The sequence below is a fragment of the Sphaeramia orbicularis genome, chromosome 15, assembly GCF_902148855.1.
Source record: "Sphaeramia orbicularis chromosome 15, fSphaOr1.1, whole genome shotgun sequence".
NCBI lineage: Eukaryota > Metazoa > Chordata > Actinopteri > Kurtiformes > Apogonidae > Sphaeramia > Sphaeramia orbicularis.
The window spans coordinates 31,056,796-31,069,873 of NC_043971.1; the positions used below are offsets into that span (position 1 = coordinate 31,056,796).

Consider the following 13,078-nt stretch of genomic DNA (forward strand, 5'->3'; position numbering starts at 1 on the left):
GCGTGAGAGTGGGATGAAGTGCAGGCCAGGATAGTTTCTTCACTTTATATGAATATGAAGTAATGAGTTAATCCAACGCCCCTCAGATACTAGGAACATTAGCCTTAAATGCCCCTCACAATGTCACGGTTGGAATCATATCTTCCTCTTTGGTCTTTGAAATCTATATTAAGCAAATATTTTTATGACATTTCTGAAACAGCAAAAGCAGCCGAAGCAGACTCACCTTCTTGTTTGATAGACAGATTACATAAATACTATCTTTTTTTTTCCTTTTTTTTTTTAATGTTTTCCATATAATTATCGGTTTATACTTGCATTTATAACCCCCATTTTCATAGTATTTTCATTAACTTGTATGGCTTATAGAACAAAGTGCTTTCTTTCTCCTCATGTCCCCAGAGAGTTGGTGTCCCTGGCGTACGGCTGCAGAAGGATGTTCAATATTTCCCCTGACTCCTCAACATCTCACTCCCAAAGGGACAACCCTGTACTAGAGAGAAACAGACAAGCATTGAATCATGGATGAGAGGTATTCAGCTGGCGATGCCCACTCTCTGGAAAAAAAAAACACTGGCATTTATCCTCGTTTGACATTGCTGCGGTTAATGCAGTTCTTATTCCAAATATGCCAGCCAGTAGGTTTGTGCCATCTCATCCTTTATGCAACCACAGCACATTTGAGAGTATCACATATTTCCCAAAAGATCTTTGCATATTGAATTGTTGTGCAGATGAAAGCTCTATGTGATGACTTTATAATCATCAAAAATTAACTAATTATTTACTCATGTTTTATTTGACTCTTTCAACGTTTACTAAGATTCCTGGTTACAATAGTAGTGTACTAACTGCTATACTGGCACAAAATGTTGCATGGCAGAGACTTGTTTTTGATAATAATTAACAGTAATAATTGAATTATGTAACCATGTGTTGCTCTATCCACTGTGATCAACAAGCCCTGAACAGCAGACTGACTAATATTTTACAAAAACAAATTACATTTAATAGGTCGCAGATACAAAATGTGAATCTCACGTATTATTCCAGTCATCATATTGAATTCTGACACACGAGTTCTTCTTCTTGTTGTACTGGAATGGTTAACTTTATCAGGTAAATGAACTTAGGAATGTTTTTCCACATTATTGTTGCCGTCATCCTCTACACATTCTGTTCTTCAACTCCTTTAATCTTATGTTGTGGGGCGTTTTTGCTATTTAGAAAGACCTTCTGCAGCGCTTTTAAAAAATCTGTTGCAATAAGCAGTACTGGAAGAGCAACACCAACCAAAGAAATAGGGGCAGCAGAAGCAGTTTCAGGGAAATAATGGTGGTCGTAAAGTGTTTCTTTTTATTAGTTGGCAGCAGTAGCAGGTTTAATGCTCAATTTGCTGTGTGGGAAAAGTTCTCCTAAAAGTCAGTATACTTTTGATATACATGCCGATAAGAGTATCAAATGTAATTCAGCTTGTACGGTATGTGAGACTCAGGTGACCATCTGTTTTTCTCTAACCGTTGCCGTTGGTGTTAATCTCATCATTATTTCATATCAGTTTCTGGTTCATTTGTACATGGCACACCTTGGGCAGGACCTTTTTCAGTCTTTTGTCTCTACCGTGCTCTGACTCAGTTTTCTAGACATCGATGTGCTCCTCGTGTACTGTCTATTTCTAAATCTACTATGCTATAGTGTTCCTGGCTTGTAGTGGGATAGTATTCCTAGGGCAAGGCCTCTCTTTCTCTCTCTCACTCTCTCTCATCCTTCAGGTGGGCGGGCAGTGGGCGCAATGACTAAGCCAAGGTTGGCCATGTGCTGGAACATAATCCACTGAAAGCCAATATCCCTCCTGCCCACCTACCATGATTTTATCACCCAAACAGCACGCACTGATAAATTAGTAGATAAAGGAAGAATTAAGCTGCATTACCAAAACAGATAAATTGTGCACAAGTTCTGTAAAAAGAAAGACAATTCATCTGTCGTAGCTTTTCAAATAGTGTATGATTAGCCGTTAGGAGCTAAGAAAAGCGCGCAGTGATTAAGTAATTATTATCAACATTGCTGACATATTCACTGATAAGCGAACACCATTGTTGATGCTACTTAAATAAAAGGGCATTCAGAGACAGAAACAAAAGCCTCTGTCATCTACTTCTCATTTCACAGCATAATTAACACGGGAAAAACACAAATCACACCTATTTTCTTCCCTTTTGTCAGTTGGTACAAATGGTTTGTTTAACCAACTATGATCTAAGGGTAGATTACAAAGTTGTCTCTTTCGACGTTGACAAAAATGTAACAGCTAAGCAGCAGCTAATGAGCTTAAACTTCAGTCACATATTTCACTGGGAGCTAATGGTATGAGTTCTCTGACATCACCTAATATTTTCATAATATTAGATAGTATTAGTCTTAGGATACAGGGACATGAAAGTGTATGCGTGATCAGTTACACAATCTGTTAAAACACCACATACTGTTACGTGTCTTACAATACGATCTTTTTCACTTGCTACTCTGTGGATAACATGACAGAGATCATCACAGAAGTAGCCTCTGTTACAAAATCAACTGTTATGAAACCAACTGTCTTTACAAAATGGTTTGTTCAGGCCACGTCTCCCATAGGACCCCCTTCAAATAGAACAGCCTCTGGTCTGCCTTTGAAAGCCCAGGAGGTGACATGTTTACACCCACAGTTAATCTGATCTTTAGTCAGATCATCTTTATTATTACCATGTTCTAATTTAACATGTGACTCACTAATGTTAAGAAAAAGTAAAAACAATTTCAGCCTCAGTCCCTTTCAACAGATGCACTACCTGTCCACTAAATTTAATGAAAATCGGTGCACTGCAGAATGCAAAAACGCAAACATGTTAGAGTGTAGAATATGGCCGGGGGGATACTGTAACCCCTATGGTTAATCTTTCATCTGCAAGCCTGTCAACAGTGTCCAAACTGTCTGGTATTACACTTGAGGAGTCTTATCATTAGACACCAGAGAGTATGTTTACGTAGGCCAAACAGAGAGAGAAGGAGGAAGAGGGAAAGGATGAGAGGAAAACAGAGAGGGGGGTGGGGGGTGGTTGGCTATGGAACCAGAGATGCACTGGGAATAGAAAAGAAGGGAGGATGCAGTCTATTTTTAGGTCCAGATAACATGAGAGAGGGGGCCTCACTGCTCTCCTCCTCATCCCTTCTTTTCCCACATTCCTCCTTGGCACGTGCAATAGACACTCAGGATGGCTGTCTGTGCCCTGAATACCAATAAGAGAGAAGCAGCTGGATACTGGCAGGCTGACATTCTCCTGCCTTCTCCTGTCTGCACAACAGAGACAAGGACTGGGTGTCTGACAGGACACACACACTTCGGAGGACGCGGTCAGGGTAGAGAGTAAACCAGCAGACTGGACGTAAGTGACGCTTGAACTATAGAGCAATGAAGATGATGGACGATAGGCTTTGGTGAACCTTTCAAAACGACAGCAGGCTGTTAGAGTGATTTAAAAAGTATCACCCGGCATGAACAGCAAAAAATGGTGATAGCTGAGAAAAGCATTATATATGAGGAAATAACTGGAAACATAACTATTTTTGAACTGGATTTAGTGATAAGTAATACCTGCTGTAACCATGTATATGTGTATGGTTGGCATCATCCTTATGATTATTATTATTATTATTATTATTATTATTATTATTATTATTATTATTATTTCATGTTTTGTCTTGTTTGAGATTATCTACATGTCTTCAGTGTACTGGCATTGATAACTGGCTTAAGGTGTGGAAATGTATGTCATATATGGCCTAATTTTTTTTTTCTAATTTTCACATTTTTTTATTTTAAAAAAGAAAAACTTAATAAACTTACGTCATAAAATAAAATTTTAGAAAAAAATAAAAAAGGAAATATAACTATTTTTCATGCTACAACAATCAGATGCATACATTATCCTCACAACTTTTTATCCCTGTAAAAATATGTTGATTGACACTGATATACGGCTACAGAGGGAGATATTTTACATAACCCTGACACAACTTCTATCTTTTCCCAGTACCAGCTCTTTCTAATTCAGAGACTTCTGCTTAGAGGCAAGAGAAGCTAATATCAACAAATCAAATCAGTCTGTGCCAAGGAATACCCTTCCCATCATATCCTAATGCACTGTTAGGCCTGACCTTGTCTTTATTTAAAATCTGCTCGAGCTTGGGTAACATATTTTATCCTGTACCTGGCTCAGATAGCAAGAAACATGAGACGTGTACAACTGAGGGCTGAGTGATACACCCCAAATCCTCGAAGACATTATACAATATAATATCACAGTAAGGGAATATATTACAATAACATACAGCTTCTGTCCTTTCACCATATTTGTTTTCTTTTGTTTAGAATTTCAATAGAAAAAAAACAATGAGACAACATAAGTTACACATAAGTTTTAGGGTGAAAATATATGCAATGTGTAAAGACTTGAGTTTCCAGTAGGATATGCTTGTCTTTCATTCCAAAAAAAAAAAAAAAGCTAAAATATATGCACAAAATGCTCTGTCTTTATTAGATACAATTAATCAACTCATCGACTCAAATCAATTGAAAAAAGTATTTGATTACAATTACCCTGATACGTAGCTCCACCACAAAGTTGTATCATATTACTTGTAGGTGTCATTTGACTTGGTTGTTGTTGTTTATAGATCGTTTTTATATATATCCTTTCCCTTACTTTTTGTTGTTTCAGCTGGTTCTGAAGTAAAGGACAAGTTTTTCTCATTTTCAAACATGTCTTTTTTCAAATAATCAATTATTAGAATCAAATTGAGAAAAATAACCAATAATCAACAACAAAAATAATCAATAGCGGCAGCTCTAGTATTTATGGCATCATCTCCTCCATGTTTCTTGTCACTCTTCTTTTGCAAACCATGTTCGAGCTGCATAATCACCACTAACAAGTAGTTCTGTTGCTCAGATCACATTACTTTCCATGTTATCACACAGAATTAAAGAGTCGTCACATTTCTACCAACACACAGTATATTCAAATGTACCACCAAATCCTATTACAACTGATACTGTTATACCAAGATCCCGACTGATATATTACAGTATCTTATGATAATCAGGTTCTTATTATCATTTCAGTAGTATTAGTAAAATTGTTCTGTGAAATAGATATAGTTGTGTATAAAGTTTAATATTTCCCTTGAACTCCATCCATCCAAAATCCATTGCTGTTGCACTACAAAACTTGAAGTACAAGTATGTCAAAACTGTACTAAACATCATTTTTTGTGGACAGAGATTCACTGTTTTATTTGTCTAGTTATAAGTGAAAGGTGATGTTGAAACCCAGGCTCTGCACTGCAGCATTTCATGGATTGAGCAGCATCCTTAAATGGGTGATTATTCACTTACTCATACACATGAACTAGCACTAGAAATACACAAAACCGCACATGCACACACACATACACACGCACACACACACAAACCTAGACATGTCCCATCACTGTGCTAACTCGGGGTGTGTTGGACACATTGTTGAAGTGTTTGAGATAACAGCATTTGACAGACTGCTGGTGTGGTTGTCATGGGGATGCCAGCAGAACAGCCAAAAGCCACCACAGCAGAAATAAAACAGAGGGCAGAAGAAAAGCACAACCATTCAAGACACCATCGTCAGGAATGTTATCTTCCAATTAGGAGTGACTGCAACCAGGAGGTACTGTCTGAAATTCAAGGGGAAGAATTTCTGTGAATTGTGGTGGCACATTGTACACATGCATAACATTTATGCAAGATTTAGGGTCATATGTTTGCAGACGCATACTATAGTTTTTGTGATTTCTTTTTCAAGTGTATAATCACCTGTAACTATGAATCCTTGTTTTATTTTCTTTATCTTAGAATGAATCCTTTAAATGTGCATGGGAGACCAGTCAAATACGTTGCTACAGTAGCCCACAAAGGACAAACAAAAAAGTGGCTCTCAAGACCTTTTTTTTTTTTCATGTCTTACACTACATGTCATATAAAGCATTATATGGTCCGGTTATGCTAAAAATTATTTTGTCATTTTATGAGTTTGTCATGTCCTTGAAAACAGTAATGTACCTATGAGCTAGCTAGCAGTTACAGGTTATCACTTACCACAGATGGAGTCGACCAATCAGGGCAGATCTGGCTTTTGCAGTGGCCTACATTCTAGTTATTACAGGAAACACGTAAATATGCAAAAGCAAATTGCCATCCGCTAGCTGATACATGGGGACTTTAAGGAAAAGAATTTAATATGCGTTGTACTTTCCAACTATATTAGCAGAGCTGTAATTAATCATCTTGTTTACATGCGTCGACAATCAGGACAGGGTTTAAATTCAGTTAATGAGGTCAGTTTTCCTCCATTCACATCCTAAGCTTTATGGCTCCCATAATTCCTTCAAGTGCACCTCCAAATACAAGAACATACTGAAATAATGAAGTCTTGTTGACCTGCTGTAAATCAACCATAAGCCCTTTAAAAAAACAACAAATGTTTTTTGACTCCCTTTATTTTAAATGCGACATCAAACTCTATTATAATTATGTGCATGACTTAAGGATTATTAGAGGGTACTTCAAGCGTTACTGTTTAAAGACCATCATGGAATTCAACAAAAAGAACTTGGCAAACATCAATTGCTGAAGAGAATATTTCAACTAAATATGTCCTACTGTTTTTATTTTTCTGTGTTTTTAAATAAATTGCTTTATTGACCAAAGATTTAATTGCAAAGGAAAATAATCATCAGCACAACAGATAATAAAAGATCATTGGGTGCATCCCTAGATAGCAGAAACATTTAGCAATAGCCACGTTAAAAAGTTGTCTTTATGGCTCACTAAGCTGGAAAACACATTCTGAAATCATTATTTTGCCACATTTCAGAGAAGAAAGAAGCAGCAGCAGGTTGAGTCAAGATGGCGCCCGGGGTTTATAGGCTCCTCTATGCTGTGGATGGCTGTGCTTGCTAAGCTGAACTAATGGTGTGAAGCTGTGAGCCTCAGTAGGCTGCAGGTGGAAGCTGCTCAGCGCACTATACAACCTGCAAGCTCTGAGAGTGCATATGTGTGTGTGTTTGACTGTTGGAGTGATGGGTTGATAAGTGAACAGTTTTGCACAAAGGTATACTTTTATTCTGTTTAGGAAATGAAAATTTATGCCTCAAACATATGAAAATGTACCCTTTGGAACAATAGCTGTTTGACTTTTATTATTTCTGTGGTATTGGATTTACGCAATGGGACTCAGTCATGGAAGGTTAATCACTAAAACATGATTGCTTCTGGGAGAATGACTCCTCATTGTTGAGAGAGCCACCGAGCTGCAGGGGGACAATCAGGCCAGCACTCTCAGTTACAGTTCCAGTCAATTTGGATGGAAAATGCCACATCCAATAGTTGTTTGTTTAGAGAGAGTTCCCAATAAAGCTATGAGTCACGAGTGAATCATTTCACACAGGAGGAGAGATGACTGTGCTTCAGCAGGATCTAAATACATTCCTCTCTTTTTCTCTGTGTGAGGATAAAAGCCGACTGGAGCGGCATGGGCTCTGACGACTTCAAAGAGAGGAGAGGGATATGAGAGGAGGGGACAGGGAGACAGAGGTGGATGGATGCTTCAGTGGTAAAGAAGTACACACTGGGGGGGTGCAGAGGGAGAGAGGGAGAGGGCGAGCGCACGTGTGTGTCGGGGTGAGATAGAGACACGGGTGGAGAGAAAGTTGGTCTGATATTGTGAGTATAAGAGAAACATCAAAGACAAAAACTGAACAAAAGAGGCCATGAGAGTGGGAGGCAGAGGGAATGGGCAAATAAAAGAGATAGAAATGGAGAGGGCAAAGTGTGAACACCGGAGCGAGAGACACTAAAGGAAACTAGGTTGAGGTCTGAGGGAAAGTCTAGACACAGGCAGAGGGGAAAAGTCTACCTTCTTCCTTCAAGCTGACAAAATATACTGCAGAGAAAGGAGGTAATGCATGAAATGCTCTGTAGAGAAGATAACAAGGTTTTTCATTTCTGTTTACTTTTGAAGGCTCTTGACGTGCAAATATGAGTTTTGCTTTGGCAATGATGCAAGGCTGATATAATATATACAGTCGTTGCATTGGAGAATGGCACACTTCCAATTATTCAGTTTTATTTTGGCAGAATGCCTTCAAGTACTCTAACCTAGATTTGAGAGGCACTGATACTTTAAAATGTTTCATTTCTCAGGTGAAATTGTGTGGTATTTCAGATTCACATAATGAATCTAATACCAAAGCATTTGAAATGCCTTGATACTATTTCTTCCCATCCTTTACATCTCCTTTCACATTCCCATGCAATAAACTAAATTACATATGGCATAGAGATAGACCAAGTAGAGCTGCAACTCTTAGTGGTTTTTGCATCATTGCATTGCATGACTTTCATCATATTATAATTCAAGTGATCTGAGGGGAAACGAGAACTCGAACTCCCTCTCTGGGCTCTTTTTTCAGGATGCAGACGACACATTCCCACCATGGGAGGTTTGGGTTAATCACAGTTGTCTTCAGACCCATCGGTGGGTTGTGTATGCACCTGACAGCTTTCAGTCAAATGAATCAATTTGATCAGACATGACTCTACTGCTCTACTCTGTGACTCACAGAACACAGCATGAAACACATCAGGTCATGTATATTTATGCTGTTTTTACTCTAGTGAGCTGGATCAAGAGCAATGACCTGCAGAAGAATCTTTTTCAGATTCTGGCATTTTTTCCCCCCTGATGTTGTTTCCTGTAGCTTTAATCAGTGGCCACTGGCTAATATCAAGCTCAAATGGAAATGCAAATGAAACATCAAAATTGACCTAGAACCCTCTAGTTTTTCTACAGGTATTTTGATCTTCAGCTTCAGATCTCTTCATGTAAGCACTGATTTATTAAATAAGGTATTTAATAATTTGACTTACTTTTCAGTTCAGCAGTTTTCAATGAAATTAATGAAGTAAATTTCCAACAGTACCAGTTTTTCCAGAGCGTGATGATACTGGATAGTTAATCAATTATCAGCTTTTTTCTGTGAGAATCTGCCATTATTGTTTCAGCCTTCATAGCTTCTCAATACAGTGTACATGCAAGACTAATAGTGCTGCACAGACACAGAGACAAGCAAGCGAGTGAGAATTTACACAAAGTGGATTAACTGCATGAAGGAACGAGCCACCACCAGAAGCAACAAGGGAGTGTATTGGAAGTACAAAGTAGACACAGTTGAAATGCAGATGGTGTGTGCAGAGAAGGAGGGTCAGCAGAGAAGGGATGACTATGTAAACAAGGGGAGAACAAGGACAAATAGATGTTTTTGAAAGATGTAAACTGAGTGTGTCGCAAATACAGAGAAATAGTGAATAAAACTGTCCCGGACTCATTTTCTCCCTTATACTTTATTCCTAAACTGAGCATCTCTGTCCTCATTAAGACTGTCACGAGATGGCAAAGGGACTCATTCAGAACTCTGGCTGCATTTCTCCTGTAATCTTTTGCTAAATGACGAGTTGGAATTAAATGACCATACTGTAGCGAGGCCTGAGTCAGTCCCTATCTTAATGCCCAGGCTTCCTTAGACCCTTACATAACCTGAACAGACAGCACTAAAGACTCCAGCTGTGGCAGACATTCAGAGGAGAGAGCTTAGAGCAAGACGGGACTAAATATTCTTTCATTGACTTCACTGCACAGTCAAAACCAAGCCCAGTTTTCATTTTTTTTTGTTATCTGCCACTATTCATTTAAGGGGCTAGCCATTCAGTGCAAGGTAAACTACGTGAAAAAGAACTCTTCTGCATCATATTTTTTCATTTTCCTGGAGATGAAACTGGTCTCCTGCAATTCAGCTCATGCAGCAAATGTGTAATAATAATTCATGTGTACTGCCAAAGCATTACTATTGCAAGAGGTCATGTGATATTCATATACGGTGGCACAGAATTTGTTGTTGTGCTAATTTCCGAACAAGACATTATGCGTTTCCTATGAAAAAAAAAAAAAAAAAAAAAAAAAAAAAAGAGCAGAATTCATACTGTTGTATTCTAAATGTAATACTCCTGATGGTATTTCTACTTCTGGTGTATTCTAAAGTGAGTGGATTTCAATAGCTGTGAATACATTACATTGCTGAATTTGTTCTACAAAGGTTAGCTCTTGTCATTTTTTTCACTCCTCCACTTCCTCTTGTCACTCTTGTCTTGACCTGAAAAGTTATGCATTGTCTTTGCACTGTTAACATTCAGTGCTTTTGTTTAATATGTGGCCTTGAGCTTTGTTAAGCAGCTGTTAAGAGAATATATTGACATTTTTTTTTGTTTCCGAGCAAAGGTTTTCCTTATTTTAATGTGTGAATGTGCTAATTAGAAAGGAAGTGTGTCAAGGCTGGAGTCTGGCGGAGCTGTTGTGTAGCTAGCAATGCCGGAGTGTGTCATTGTGATAACATTAGTTTGCGTTTGTATGGGACATTTTGTTACACTGTTCACGGTAATACACAGACATAGTGAGCAGTTGTGCAAAAAAAAACTCCTCTGAATGCTTCTTTTCATTACAGCTAGAGGGGGGTGCTGTTGCATTGCTGTTTTCCTGCTATATTGTTGAGATTTGCAGTCCACAATGCAGAGATAGACCCCCAGAAATATCACAAAGCACTGAGTTGTGAATAAGGTGGATGAGGAGCAGGAATACACCAACTGTGACGAAAATCACTCACATTGCCCAAACTCAACTATGAATGCAATTCAGAATGTTTTGTCTGAAAAAATGGCTTTCAGGCATGAATTATAGCTCCACTGTATCCTCTAAAAGACATAATACCAAGCATTGCTATACATGCCTCAAGACTTTTAATTTGTCTTTTTATCTTTGTGTTTATTCTTGGCGCTCTATCTTGTCTTGTCATAGTCTAAACTAGGACATCAGAACATAAAAAAAACAGTGCACTGCTACTAGTTTCATGACACTTGCCTCGAGTCACATATTTTTACATGTTATACTACATTACACAGCACAGGTACATAATCTTAGCCTCTGGTAGCATGATGAGATACCGCAACTACTCTACGATCAACTGTAGCATGTGTCACAAATGGCGGTTCTCTAATTGGTGCTTAGTTATTGACGTCAGCAAACACGAGCAAAATGGATTAGTTTGAAAAGCACAAAGCCCTAAATGCCAATTTTCCATCTAACAGTGGCTGCCAAACACCCACACTTTCTCTCAGCGGTGTGTGTGCGAAAAAGAACATGTATGTTTTCATACAGAGGAACAGAAACCGCCTGGCTGGCAAGCTGACATACAAAGAGCCCTACTTCACACACAAAGATTTCTCTCTGATCTGGCAATTATAGATCATCCTACCTCAGCCCCCTCTCTCTGCCTCTTTCTCTTGGTCTTACTGAGCTTCTGATTGCAGATTGAGGGAGACAGGCAGTACAAGAACCCTTCAATCTGGCTCTCAACTGAGAAAAGGCTGAAAATTTATTCAGTTTGCCCAGTTTATGACTCAAGAACAATGAAAAATGGTTGGAAAAATGTATTGATAACAGGGACGGCTGACATAGGTTGGCTTTAACAGATACAGATGAGGCATAACCCAAAAGACATTTCCCAACAATGAAATCTGTGCTCAATTTGATGTCTAAACTGTGCCTCAATGCATTAATAATAGCTGCAGTTCTGCTTCATCTAACAATACTGTATTACTGCTGTGTTGCAGTGAGGAGAGGGAAAATCTTGTTCCTGCAAAATGATCCTTTGTACACAACCATTTAATCAATTGATAAATCAATACAATGCACTAATACCTTTGCCCTGTTTGTTATTTCTGTTTGCTCATTACTTCGTTCCTGAGTCACACTGAGGAGAAAAGGTTCAAATCTCACAATGCAGCAACAATAGCATTTCCCAGAGGGTGAAAAAACAGGTCCCTGAAGGTGAAAACACTGAGACAAAGCTGCTCATAAAAATGCTAATAATCTTTTTGACTTGTCAGCCGGTTTCTTTCGTAGTGGCTGTATAAACCAGGTAGATGGTAAATGGTTGCCATAGCTGTATTTATGTGTAGGTTTTGAAGTATTTTGTCATGTCACTGTCATAGAATAATAATTTGACACACATACATTAACAAGATTTTTTTTGTTTTTTGTTTGTTTTTTTTGTAGGTGGTGGTGATGGTGTTTTTCTTTTTTCTTTTTTTTTTTTTTTTTTTTTTTACAAAAGTCTATGAAGAGATAAGATTTAAAAAAAAAAAAAAAAAAAAGAGGCAGGAGGCAGTCAAAAAGCTAATCAAAGTGGGAATGACTGAATTAAATTATTGGCAAATAACATAAATAAACATTTTAATATATGTACTCTCCATTTATATATAAACTGTGAAAATAACAACAATAACCACAAGCACTCGCTCTGTTTTATATCATAGTCATCTTGAAATTTCACCAAGGATGCTTTAACTCAGAGATACACAATATTGACATCTATGAAAGCACCAGAATATAAAATAGTAATCTGCTCTGGTCTGCTGTGGTCTTTGCCCTGTGAGAACAATAAAATATAAATATATAGTCCAAGATTAATGGGGGAGGCAGAGGCCAAACTGGCTGCGAAGGCACAATTACTGGATATCCATCAGCCACTCAGATGTAAATACAAGTGGCCAGATCCTCAGCTGTCAGATACCACACCATAGCAAAAGCTCAGATTCCAATAGCTGGAGCATAGAATGAAAAAAAATGACAATCTAATTGATTCAAGGTTCAAAAATGATATTCTTCAGGAAAAAAAAAAAAAAAAAAATTAAGTTAATGTAGGGCAAATTAGATTAAATTATGGATCTTTTTGTTTTGATAAATCTCTCCAAAAGCATCTTAATGACAACTGCAATGTCTGAATACTTTTTGAAGTGACATTTCATAACAAAATAAGCAGTTAAGAGAAGTATTTTTGCAGTCCTTTTCGAAACTCTCAGCCAATTTTAGGAACATTATGGTAGAAGATT

At 37.9% G+C, this 13,078-nt stretch overlaps 1 protein-coding gene across 1 annotated transcript in view; it reads right to left on the reverse strand.

Moving 5' to 3' along the window:
- The window catches only part of rgs7a (regulator of G protein signaling 7a), a 62,800-nt gene that overhangs the window by 45,141 nt on the left and 4,581 nt on the right, over positions 1–13,078 (reverse strand). The window lies entirely within an intron of this gene.